The 12,888-nt window shown below is 38.9% G+C and overlaps 1 protein-coding gene across 1 annotated transcript in view; it reads right to left on the bottom strand.

Moving 5' to 3' along the window:
• SPEF2 (sperm flagellar 2) overlaps nt 1–12,888 on the bottom strand; it is a 184,048-nt gene that overhangs the window by 26,590 nt on the left and 144,570 nt on the right. The gene's annotated exons all lie outside the window — the stretch shown is intronic.

Below are 12,888 nucleotides of genomic sequence, written 5' to 3'. Positions count from 1 at the left end.
AAAAATAGAAAAACAACATAAATGAATCTTTAAAAAAAAAAAAATCTGGCTAGCTCACACAGTAGCAGTACCTTCTAGTGCCAGGAGAGACTCCTAGTGGGTATCCAAGTATCTATCAGGTCCAGAGTACATAGCTATTCTTCTTTGTTTTGGAAAAAAAGAGTGAAACACAGAGGCAGCATCTCAAAGTTTTCTTTCTATATTGAAGTTTTTAGTATTTCTGAAACATCATTTTATTTCTTCTAACCTCTAGGGAAATGTAATAACCCCTTTAAAATGCCACTGGTTCAAGCCAAATATACAATTTCGAAAGATGGAGAAGGTACTTTTCTGGAAACAAGAGCAAAAACTTTCTTTTATGTAATTGTCCATTCACCAGGTTGTTCACAAATACATTTTGTATCCTTCTTAATTAAACCTGAGTATCCAAGTCTACAGGGATGAGAACATTTTCCCAGGTAGCAGGGTTTTCAGTAAACTGAGCTTTGTATGATACTATGGTGATAAGTTAGAAATAACGCATCAACTTTCTCAAGATGAAACCATAAATAAAATCTATTGAAACCATGAAGATACTCAAAATATTTAAAAATTCTGGGAGACATACAATATATTTTCACTGTCTAATCTCTATGGTACAAAATAAAGCATAAGACAATAGTTTAAGTTTCTACAGAATTATTTATCTGGAGATCTTTGCATAAAATGTGAAAAATTTTAAACATGATCTTTTGACATATTTCTTAGACATGGGATGATACTATATTCATATTTAATGCAATAACATAAGTAGATTCACTTAATTTTGTTCAAGAGTTTAAAAATAAGCTCTTAATTTGGCTCTGTTATTATTTATCTGGTGCAACTCTCATTTGGAACTATATAGAAAGAACAGTTAACTGTGTGTTAGGGGGATCTCAGAACATAATCATCATGTGGGCATCCTTAGCAATAATTATAGAAAGATGACATAGAAATAACATCTTGTTTAGAAGCACACATTTCCATCCAAAGAATATCAAAGAACTGTGAGTAATGAAGTAGCATTAAGAAGTCACAGGAAAACCCATCAATATATTTTTATTTTGTATGTTTGGAAGTTGTCAAGTGCCATTTGTGTTTGATGTGAAGACTGGCTACTGTTTTACTTTTCAATTTCAGGGTTTTGAAATTTTTTTTTGCTATGATCAATAGTGAAGTCAAAGTCATAATACTAATCACTTTCACAAAGGCTTTCTGAGTCTGAGGAGGAATCTGAATTAGGTCTTGTGTCACCAGCTGAAGACAGCGTTCTTGCATTCCATAAATGGATAGCTTTCCTAGGGTCAAAATTATTAATGTCTGGAGAATTCAGCTGAATGATCAGGATATCCGTGATGCTTTCAGATGTGACTTTAGCATGCGTGTGTGGCGTGATGCGTTTCATCTGGCTAAAGCCACGTTCTGCTTCAGCTGAACTTGCTGGGAGGGTCAGCACTAGGTCAACAAGCCTCAGAATATTTGGATACTTGTGTAAGTAAATGGAATTCACAAAATCCCAGGTCAGTTTTTGAATGTTCTGAAATCTAAGAGAAAGGATTAAAAAAAAGTAAGAAAATTGAGGTACCTGCTTCACTCAAATACCTGTAAATATGACTCGTTTCCTCGGCTTGCTTTCTTGCTTACCTGGCATAAATCTCTAATTTCAACATGCCCCACTCGGTGTCCACTTCATCAATTTTCACACTGGCGGCTTCTAATACTGGTTCGTAATGTGAAGTCAGGATGGAGACCTCTTTCTCTCCGAATTCTATCATCAAAGCACCAGAAAAACATAGATACTAGTCTCACTTATGAAAGACACTCACACGATCAAAGAATGGTAGGTTCCGAGTCAGCACTCAAAGGTTACCTTGATTTATCCTTGTGGGCCACAATTTAAAGCTTACGATCATGGTTGCCCTCACCACATCTTGGCTGGCATCTCTGAAGCAGCCTTGAAGCCTCCTGATAAGATGTGTTAAAACCACGTTTCTCACAGCAGAGATGTTTTCCGTTCCTCTGAGGCAGCTACCGTGAAAGTGTGTGACTGCATCCACCTTGCATTCTTTTGGACCTGGCCTAGGGAGGAAAAATAAATAAATAAATAAATAAGCTTGCCCTAATAAATAATTAAACAAGAAAGCAAACTGGCAAATAGTTTCCCAAGTCAAACTGTCACCCCCCCTCACCTCACCTTGTTTGATACATTTGGAGCATCTTCAGCGTCGACTCTATGGTGGCGGATATGTCTGCAATTGAGGAATTTCTGTTCTGACTGACGCGGGACAGAATGCTAAGGACATTAATGACATCCACTAAGAAATGGGCAAATTTGACAGTGCTGCCTTGGAGAAGCAACTCGAGCAGATCTTTGGCTTTCTGCTGACTGGTGTCACTTCTTTCTTCACCTTCCTGTAACACAAGTTAGGAAGTTTTATTTCTTGAAATTTTTTCTTTCAAGGAGCTCAGTAAAAGTATTTTCTATTATTCTGAGAAAGTGAAGTGGTATGGAATTTCAAAATTACTTACGGAATGCAATTGCTGGATAATTGCAGGATATCCCTTGAGAAAGTTCTGGAGGGCTGTCTGTAATCCATGAAGCCACCTCCTACCTTCTATTCGAGAAGGCATCACGGGTCGAAGGTGAAGGTCTTTGAAGGCAGCTATCAGAGAACTCTTACGAAGAGGAGAAGTGTGATAGAAGTGATAAATGCTGTGAAGAAGCTCTCTGACACTGTCGTACAGAGGAATGCTCTGGAACACTGCCTTGTAGGATAGCTCAAGGTGATGGGCAAAGCAATAAACAGTCTGCACACATGGCTGGATTTCTCTTAAAAGCAAGGTCACCGCAGTGTTCTCGCCTTCTATGTCAGGGGCACCATCACTTCCAAAACCAACCAGTTTCGTTGCCCAGTCTTGGCTTGATAGCCTGAGTTGCAGATTTATCTCTAGAGTTTTCTCGATGGCATTTTTAATTGCCAGGGGATCTTTCCTTTCTACTGTCTGTGCCCCAACAATTTGACAATGCACTTTTCCTGCATGTGCAAACTGTACATAGACAAGTTTGACTTCCTTGATTAAACTGTCTGTGATTCCATCACTGATGACAGAGAAAAATTTGCTTTTTTCGAGTTTCTCTCTTAGACTTTTCCGCTCTACTTCAGCAATGAAATATGTAAAGATTTGTGCTGATTTGTTAGTTCTGAATACTGGGCCAATATCAACACCCTTCATGTCATCCAACTTGCACATCCAGATAAAATCTTTGAGGGGACGTCCAGTCTTGGCGATAGCATGGCATGATCTGAATAAATTCTCTACTCTCCCAAGAGTTACTTTACTCATGGTCCTCATCATTAGTTCTGTGGTGGCTCTGTTCTCTGGAGAACCACTTGTTGCTTCCATTAATAAAGCCTTGGCATGAGCCTCACTGAGATGATGTGCATTGAGAAATTCAGTCCTAAAGTTGTCTGTGCCATAAAAAAAACTCATTTGACTTCCGCCTGACTTCACTCCATGCTTACGACACAGGGCGCAGAACATAAGATTTAACAAGTCATCATAGACAAGCCAGGGGTATTTTTTTAACCAAATTTTCAAAAACTGATTGTATCTCATTGGAAAGTAGTGGTTGATCTTCTGTGGCCTTTTCTGCTGTTTGGTGACTTGACTCACAGCATCCGAAGAATCCTTGCCTTTAAAATAACTCCATGTTGTTATTTTAAGTAATCACAAAGCTTACCCTAAGTTGCACCTAATCTCTGCCCCTACATTTTCTTATTATTTATGGAAAAATTATATTGTATGCTAATTTCTTATCAGGCATTCTTACAAATCCTTTAACTGGTTTAAATCATTTCATCCTCACATTTCATTACTTCTGTTTTATAGTTAAGACAGTGGACCAACTATTATTGTTGCCATTTTATAGACAAGAAAATCAGGGCACAAAGAGGCTAATTAATTATTCCAGTGTTGCAGTATTGTAAGTGGTGGACCTGGGATTCACTTGTAGGCAGAATTAATACACATGTGTTTGCACTTGACTATTACAAGGTTTTTTTGTTTATTTTTTTGTGCATAAAGGGTGATACAGTCTTCACTCTAGAACCCATTTCTTCTTGAACAAAAGGGACACATACATATGTATATGTGTATATATATATATAATTCCTCTTATAAATTCTTTAACAATACTAATAATTCAATTATGTATGCTTTTCAACTTATGATAGCATTACACTTGACAAACCCATCATAAATAGAAAATACTGTAAGTTGAAAATACACCTAACCTATCAAGCATCGTAGCTTAGCTGCAAGCAGATTTTAGTGTTGGTTATTCACTCGTAAGCTCAGTTGGCTGCATCATGAACAAAGTAAAAATTCAAAATGTGAAGCTTGTGTTTTACTGAATGTGGATTGTTCTCATGCTACTGTAAAGTTGAAAAATGCTAAATAGAACCAACGTAAGTTGGGAACAGTATGTATACTGTCCTATTTCTATCATAAGAGAGGGCTTTGGACAATTTGTAGGAAGATATAATTGAAAGGGAAGTTTATTTTGCTGTAAAATATTTTGGTGTGAAATAGTTTAATATTTGTGTATGGTTTTTTCATAACACAAACTTAACATGAGCCATTTGAAAACCCTTTGTATAATGAAAAATTTGAATGTTATGTGACGTTATACTAAAATATTTCATGCTGACATACTCTTGATGTCTTTTTTTTGTCCAATGCTTTATGGTTCAAGGTTTTGATTCTCCAATTGGATTTAAACTCTTCTGACTAGCACTGTATTTACTTCTTTACTCCATAGTATCTAGCTAACAGCTAAGCACTTAGTAGATGTTTAAGCAAATATATCTTTTCCTAATTAATTTACATGATCTCATAACTCTTAACATATTTTAATTGAAAACCTTTGACATTAGTTGATATGCCTGTGCCTTTTAAACCTTATTTATTTCTCCTTTTTAAATTTATTTGTATGTATATCATAAATACAACATTTGGAAAATAGTAATTCTTTGCACCGTTCCTGCCCACTCACCCACTCTCCCACCCCTCTTCCTCTTCCTCTCCTGTTTAATCCATGAAAGAAAAAGAAAGAAAAAAAATGAAATGAAAAAAGTAAGAAAACTGTTCCTCAAAAATACAGACAAGGGCTGTTCAAATCATTGCTTCTCAAAGGTGTTTTCATTTTTTCTCCCCTCCCTCTTTTCCCTTCCTTCCTCCCCCTTCTTTCCTTTTAGATACTTAATTATCTTTAAAGAAGAATCCAAGAATGATGCATCTTTTGCAAGCTGTTAGGCATAACTATAACTTATGAGGCATAGTATATCCTCCACTTAATATACTAAAAGGAAATGATTCTTGAGAACAAGTTTTACTATTGAGTATCATGATACAACTCTTTGGATACAGAAGTCTTTGTATGGGAAGTTAGTGCATGGTGACTCTTATTGTTTATTTAACAAATAACATTCTTATGTATGATGTCAGTGATAACCCAAGACTCTTGACATGAGCTGCCTAGGCTATAGAAGCCTTTTGGATCCTTAAACTCCATCAGTATTTAGATAAGGCCATAAGCAAAGTGGAAGTTCTGTCCTCCCTTCAGAGAAAAGTACTTCCTTCTATGGTGGCTGCATCTTTCCACTGGGGTTTCACCCACAGGGATACTTCATGTAGAGCATTTTTTTTTACCTGAGTGTCTTGGCTTTCCATGCCTGAAATGCTCCCCTGGGCTTTTCAGCCAGATCAGAACACCTTAAGGGCTGATTCTGAGGTCAGAGTGCTACTTAAAGTAATTATCATTTTATGAGTCCACTGTATAGACTTCTTCCCATGTTGAGACTTTCACTCCTTTTTAATTCTATTATTATTTCCAGACACTTAGTCCTATTTATATGATCACTTTAACACTTGTGGTAAAGTGATCTCCTTTCTTTTTGGCCTTTGCAGTTATTAAACAAACCCCTGCTTTTTCAAATTCTAAATATAACTGTATTTCATTTAAAATTAGTCTTTGTGTAGTTGACAGCTACTGCTTTCATTTACTTACTTTAGCACTGGGCTACCTGTATGGCTTTCTGAGTTAACCTGAAACAACATGCCTGGTGCTTGGCTATACATGTGTAAATTTCAGCTAATAACTAATGAATTCAAAATTCAAATGAATGAGAAAAGAATTTCTTGCTGTTAAAGAAAGGGGCTCTAACTTTCACTGAATATCAAGCTAATTCTTTTTTGTTCTTGTTATCCTTCTTTTTAAGATAACTTTTTAATTTACAAAACAGAACAGATTTCATATACACAACCTTAAGGATTTAGCTAACTCTTATGTTTTTAGTTTTATGGGCAGATTTTCCAGAAGATGTTATCGTGAATTCTGAGCATAATGTAAGTGCTAACGTAAGTTCTCTGGCTTCATAAAAATATGCTTCATGCTAAAGATATATTTGAAACTCTGCCCACAGTCGGTTTTACCAGGTTCAAAGAATTCTAAATTCACTACTGCATTTCTGTGATCTGAATCTAATCTGGTAGAAGAAGTTTACCCACTGAGAGAGCCACAGGACATCTGGGAGCCACACTCTTCCTCTTCACTGTAATCCCTACATTTTGCCACCCAATGTGATGTTCCTATTGATAACTTCCACTCTTCTGTATCACCCCCTTTTCTAAGAAATCTTTCAATATTTCTTGATTTAGATAAATGCCAAACTAAGCAATTTTATACACTGTATCACATTTAATAATTTTTTTTTTCAGAGAAACTAAGCCTGGGGAACTCCACAGAATGTTCTAGTTACGCCTTTTAGGAAACAGACTCAGTCGTTTCTCCTGTCTCTTGATTCCTTAGGATTTCGTAGAGAGACTGAGAGCATCTACTGCTCTCCTGGAAGAATCTCTTCCTCTCAATGGATTCTCCACTGTCACTCAGCTCCGAATGCTTTAGATAATCCTCTCCTATCTGTTCTTTGCAGGAGCTCTTTGTGACCTTGCCTCCTTGTCCCTTGTTCCAGGTAGTCTGATGTGCCTCAATATGTACTGCAGCTTCAGAAATCTCCTTGATGCTTGATTCCCTTCTGTCAAGAATACCCCTCCTCTGCTTCTCTTCTTGGAAGCCTCAGTTTCCAAAGCCTCTGAGCTAACCCCCATGTGACCCCCAAAGGCGGCAATGGCTACTTCTTCCTTTGAGTGTCCATGGAAAACCTGTGGCTAAATGACTGAACTTAGCCATTTGGCTTAAAAGTTTTGGTTGTGTACCTCTCTCTCTTTCTCGCTCGCTCTCTCTCTGAGATCAGTCATTAAATCTTGGGGTCTGCAAGAGGTGTGTAAAAGGAAGGGCCTTTGTCGATTATAGGTCTCAGACAATTAAATGCTGCCTGTTTTGGAGGATGTAAATGTGTATAATTTATGGGACTGTGATTTCTCAAGATAGCTCCATGGCAGACACCCAAATTGCTATGAATCAAATCTTACAGGAATTACAAGGAGTACCAACAGGCTTACAAGGAAAAGGAGTTCTTATGATTTAAGTGGGGACAGAGGAACACTGGTAAAGTGTTCTAGTTTCAATAGACTACAAATTGTTTCCGTTGCAGAAAGACTGTCTTCCTGATGTTCTTGGCACTTGATGTTTAGAGACAAGATGTACCTATTCAGAGCTTAGTGCAGTACATAAAATGGATGTTTTTGTTAGGGGCGCTGATAGTACCCAGGTGTCATATTACTTTATGGTTTAATTCTACCATCTTAATGTAAAGTTTTTCTGGAAGCATTTTGGGATAATGCAGGTACCTATTAGAGTATTTATACCTTCAGAGTCCCAAGCTAACTTTTTTTTTTTTTTTGGACAAGCGGAGTGAGAGAGAGACAGAGAGAAAGGTCTTCCTTTGCCGTTGGTTCACCCTCCAATGGCCACCATGGCCAGCATGCTGTGGCTGGTGCACCGCGCTGATCCCAAGCCAGGAGCCAGGTGTTTCTCCTGGTCTCCCATGTGAGTGCAGGGCCCAAGGACTTGGGCCATCCTCCACTGCACTCCCGGGACACAACAGAGAGCTGGACTGGAAGAAGAGCAACCGGGACAGAATCTGGTGCCCCGACCGGGTCTAGAACCCGGGGTGCTGGTGCCGCAGGCGGAGGATTAGCCATTGAGCTGCGGCACTGGCCCCAAGCTAACTTTTTTAAAGATTTATTTGCTTATTTTAGAGGCAGAGTTACAGACAGAGAGAGGTCTTCCATCCACTGGCTCACTTCCTAAATGGCTACAATGGCCAAACTGGGCCTATCTGAAGCCAGGAGCCAGAAGCCTCTTCTGGATCTCACACATGGGTGCAGGGGTCCAAGCACTTGGGCCATCTTCCACTGCTTTTCCAGGCCATTAGCTGGCACCTGGATTGGAAGAGGAGCAGTCAGTACACAAAGTGGTGCCCTTGTGGGATGCCGGCACTGCAGGTGGAGGCCTAACCTACTATGCCACAGTGCTCACCCCTCAAGCTAACTTTTTATAATAAAAACAGTTTGTATCAATCTGCTTCAAAAGTTCAAGGGGAAAATGGAATTAAAAATGGGTTGATTTTGGTGGGAAAAATTTAAATCCATGCTTAGTTTTTTCATAATACTCGTTACTCAAGAACATTTTGAAAATCTGTTTGATTGCATTTCAAAATATTTTGAACCAAAATAAACCGATTTTAATCCCACTTTCCTATAAACTTTGTGAACTGTCCTCATATTAACTGCCTTAATAAGTATAACAACTTCATGAGCTAAGTGCCATTATTATCCTCATTTTACAGGTGAGGAAAGCGTGGCAGAGAAGATTAAACAATTTACCCAAGATCTAGTGACAGTCACTTGACAAAAGGTGGACCTGAAAAAGAGCTGTCAGTCATCCCAGCACAGGTTGGAGTGGGTAAGAGGTGAGTCAACATAAGGCAAATACTAACATGAGGCCTGACACATAGTGACCACTCCACATTGCCTGATTTTATAATTTAGAAAATATTCAGTAACTCTCACTCCACATTGGGAATATGCTCATGGGAATGATGGCTGGGACAGCTGATGGAAAGTATGGCTTGCTGACTCTCTTGCTCAAGCTGCCCCTGTGATTCTAAAGCATAGACCTTTCCTAGGTGGGAAGAAAAATGCAGGCATGATGAATTGTCTCATTGCATTTCACATGATCTTGTCTGATTGTCATAGTAAGGTCTTTGTTTTTCCCTAATATGTTTGCAACAATCTCAAGAATGGTATTTTATGTCTAATCACTACCTTTACTAAAAAAGATTAATAATTAACATGAGTGGTAGAGTTTGATCACAAAAGGGATACTGACTATAAACATTACAGTATGTGATGCCTTTTCAAGTTTCAAGTAGGGTAACGAATATGCAGCAGAAAGCTCCTTAAGCTTTAGTTCTTTCCATTTACATTACATTTACATTTATACTTGTTTTAATAAACGAAACCCAATAGCCTCAATTTTATTTGTGTGATATAATTAATAGCTGCAAAGTGTGATTTGCTAGCATAAATATCTTTGTAAACTTCTAAGAATCTTATTGTGAGCTTAAACATAATGACTGGTATACGCAAACATGTGTGCTTTTTTCCTAGGGGGAAAATCCATCTATTCATTATCTTTTCATATGTTTTAATGAACTTGAAAGTTGCATATTAGATATTTTAGGTTGTGTGGGAATATATGAAATGGTTGAAGAAAGTTTTTCACCTTTCCTGATTTAGGAATAACAACAGCTTTCAAGTTCAAGCAAGAAGTTCTGTAATCACACATTCAGAGATGTACCATGTCCAATCAGTTGCTCCACACTTTCAAGCTGTTATTGTCTTAACTAACACTGTCTTGCGAAACTGTAGAGTTCTAGTTCTACAGTGGGTATTATCATAAAAGATGTTTTCCCTTTCTTGGAAGGAATACAACAACAGCCTTAATTTAAAAGATGAATGTATGTGTTTCATTTATGGTCATAAGCAACAGTTACAGAACACAATAAAAAGCCAGAGGATGATTCATAGGGATGGGGGGGGGGGATTAGTGAGTGGTAATTACAATATCAACATTTGAGACTCGGCTTTGAGGATGTGAGTAGGAAAACCAATTCTGTGATTCAGGGGTTGAGAAAATAGAATGATATTACTAGCCAGCGCTGCAGCTCACTAGGCTAATCCTCCGCCTTGTGGCGCCGGCACACCGGGTTCTAGTCCGGTCGGGGTACTGGATTCTGTCCCGGTTGCCCCTCTTCCAGGCCAGCTCTCTTTTGTGGCCCGGGAGTGCAGTGGAGGATGGCCCAGGTGCTTGGGCCCTGCACCCCATGGGAGACCAGGATAAGCACCTGGCTCCTGCCATCGGATCAGCGTGGTGCGCCAGTCGCAGCGCGCCAGCCGCGGCGGCCATTGGAGGGTGAACCAATGGCAAAAGGAAGACCTTTCTCTCTGGCTCTCTCTCTCACTGTCCACTCTGCCTGTCAATAAATAAATAAATAAATAAATAAAGAATGATATTACTTTTCCTTCCTTGTATAATAGCAGCAAAAATAAGAACAGTGACTATTACTACTGATAAAATACCCCACACTATGATAAGTATTTTATATACACCTGAAAAGCAATATATGCAACATGTATTTTGTTGAATAGTGTAATTGAGCTAATAATGAAAAGGATTTAAACTGTTTGCTCATTGGAGCATAACTCACTCCAATCATCAAATTCTGTGGATTCCAGAATATTGCACAGAAGTGCACATTCTGGGGCAATGACAACTGTCCTTCTTCCTTTGGGTTAGTTTCTCAGCTTGGGTGGACAGATACGTTTCTCCAGATAGGGAAGCCCCCTCTTCTACATTCCTGTACTTCACACAGTTGGACAGAGGAAAGCAGAGCAGTCTCCTGCACATCCCCTGACATCCATCATTCTACTCATGCCTCATCTCTAGCTCCCTCCTTCTTTTCTCCATCCCTTACTTTCTTCTCACTTCCTTCCTACTTCTACCATTGTCTGAAAACTGTCTTGTTTTACCATAGTCTGAAAACAAGTAAATGTAGCTGTCGCTATCTTTTTTCTTCAGGGGTTTCTGGAGTTGATAGTCAAAGATACATATATGCTAAAGTAGAGCTACTATTATTTATTTTTAAGCTTTAAAACATTTGAGAGGTAGGGAGTCAGGGAAAGGAAGAGAGAGAGAGACAGGTAGACAGAGAGCTCCTATGTACTGGTTCATGCCCACATGCCCACACTGGCCACCAGGCTGGGCTGAGGCTAGAGCCTGGAGTCTGGAACAGGAACCAGGTCTTCCACAAGGGTGGCAGAATCCAATTACTTGAGCCATTATTGCCACCTCCCAATATCGCTTGCATTGGCAAGAAGCTGGTGTCAGTCAGGAGCTGGAACCTGGAATTGAACCTTAGCATTCTGATGTAAGACTTGAGGATTTTAACTGTCGTACTAGACACCCACTCCCTAAACTCTAGTTGAAATGTGAGCTCTGGTTTTGACATTCGATCTAAGAATTGCATTATGTTGATCATCATTAAGAACAGGGTGCCCTCTGAAAGGACTTATGAGTAACAGATAATTTTCAAAATCCAATTATAACTCCTTAAATGCCCTATAATCTACTAATTAGGTGATTCTTCTAGTGTGGGATTCAAGTAAATAGTATTTTGTCTTTAGATCTTCTCATATGTGTCTATTTTCTATGTAAAAGTAGCATAGAAAAAATGAAAAATGAAAAGCAAAGGTGACTTCAAAGAGAGAACTGTGTAATTAAAGGACACTGTGAAGTTTACACAATGGAGAAGACAGACCATGCCTGACTGAGCACTGGTAGGATTTCATGAGCCAGATTTAGGAGCCTGGAACTTTCAGACCTGCTGATGGCCATGTTTCCTTTATGCCTGAGTACTGCCAATCTGAGCCCGTGTTCATCCATAGCTGTAGTGTGTGTGCACTTTTATCCTTGCAAGTGTAAAATTCACTCCAGTGACTGGATGGGTTGGGTGGAACACAGGGGTTCACTCAGGCACACACCTGCTTAGCATACTGGGCTTGGCCAGGAAGACTGCAGACTTAAATTCATGTTCTTGAGTGGATTTCTGGAAGTATTGGACTTTTTTTTTTTTAAGTGAACTTGTGATACTATAAAATCTGTTGACTATTCTCTAAGGAAAAGTTGTGATTTCCTAATGAGTAGGATATATTGGAAGATGAAGTAAAGCTGTTTATGAGAGGTAACTTCGTGCAGTGAGAAGGGGCAATCACTTTAAGGCAAATTGCTCAGTGACTCTGTGATTTAGCATCCAGGCCTAAAAATGGAGATTATCATCCTCCATGATCTGTCTGAGTTACTTGTGCTATCAACTGATGGAACCCAATGAAGAATAACTGAATAATAATAAAGTCTATGCTGTAGAGCAATAATGATAAAATATAAATTAATTAGTTTTTGTGTGCAGAAAATAACATGCACACACAGATGTGAACAAACTGACTTTAAAAAATGTTTATTTTCATCTACTTGAAAAGCAGAGTGATCGAGAGAGAGGAAAAGTCAGACAGAGATCAGTCTGTCTCCTATACACTGGCTCACTCCACAAAAGCCCTCAACAGCCAGGGCATGGAAATCCTTCTGGGTCTCCCACATGGCCCCCACCATTTGGGCCATCAGGTGCTTCCTCCCAGAATGCATCAGTAGGAATCTATACCCTAGATTAGAAGTGGAGTATCTGGGACTTGAAATAGCACTCTGAAATGGAATGTGAAAGTCCCAAGTGGCTGCTTAACCCTCTGAGCCATAATGCTTGTTCCTGAACAAATTAATTAATTAAT

Source organism: Lepus europaeus, chromosome 15 (assembly GCF_033115175.1).
Source record: "Lepus europaeus isolate LE1 chromosome 15, mLepTim1.pri, whole genome shotgun sequence".
Classification (NCBI taxonomy): domain Eukaryota; kingdom Metazoa; phylum Chordata; class Mammalia; order Lagomorpha; family Leporidae; genus Lepus; species Lepus europaeus.
Note: the sequence above shows the minus strand (reverse complement) of the source record. Positions and strands in the feature narration are given on the sequence as shown.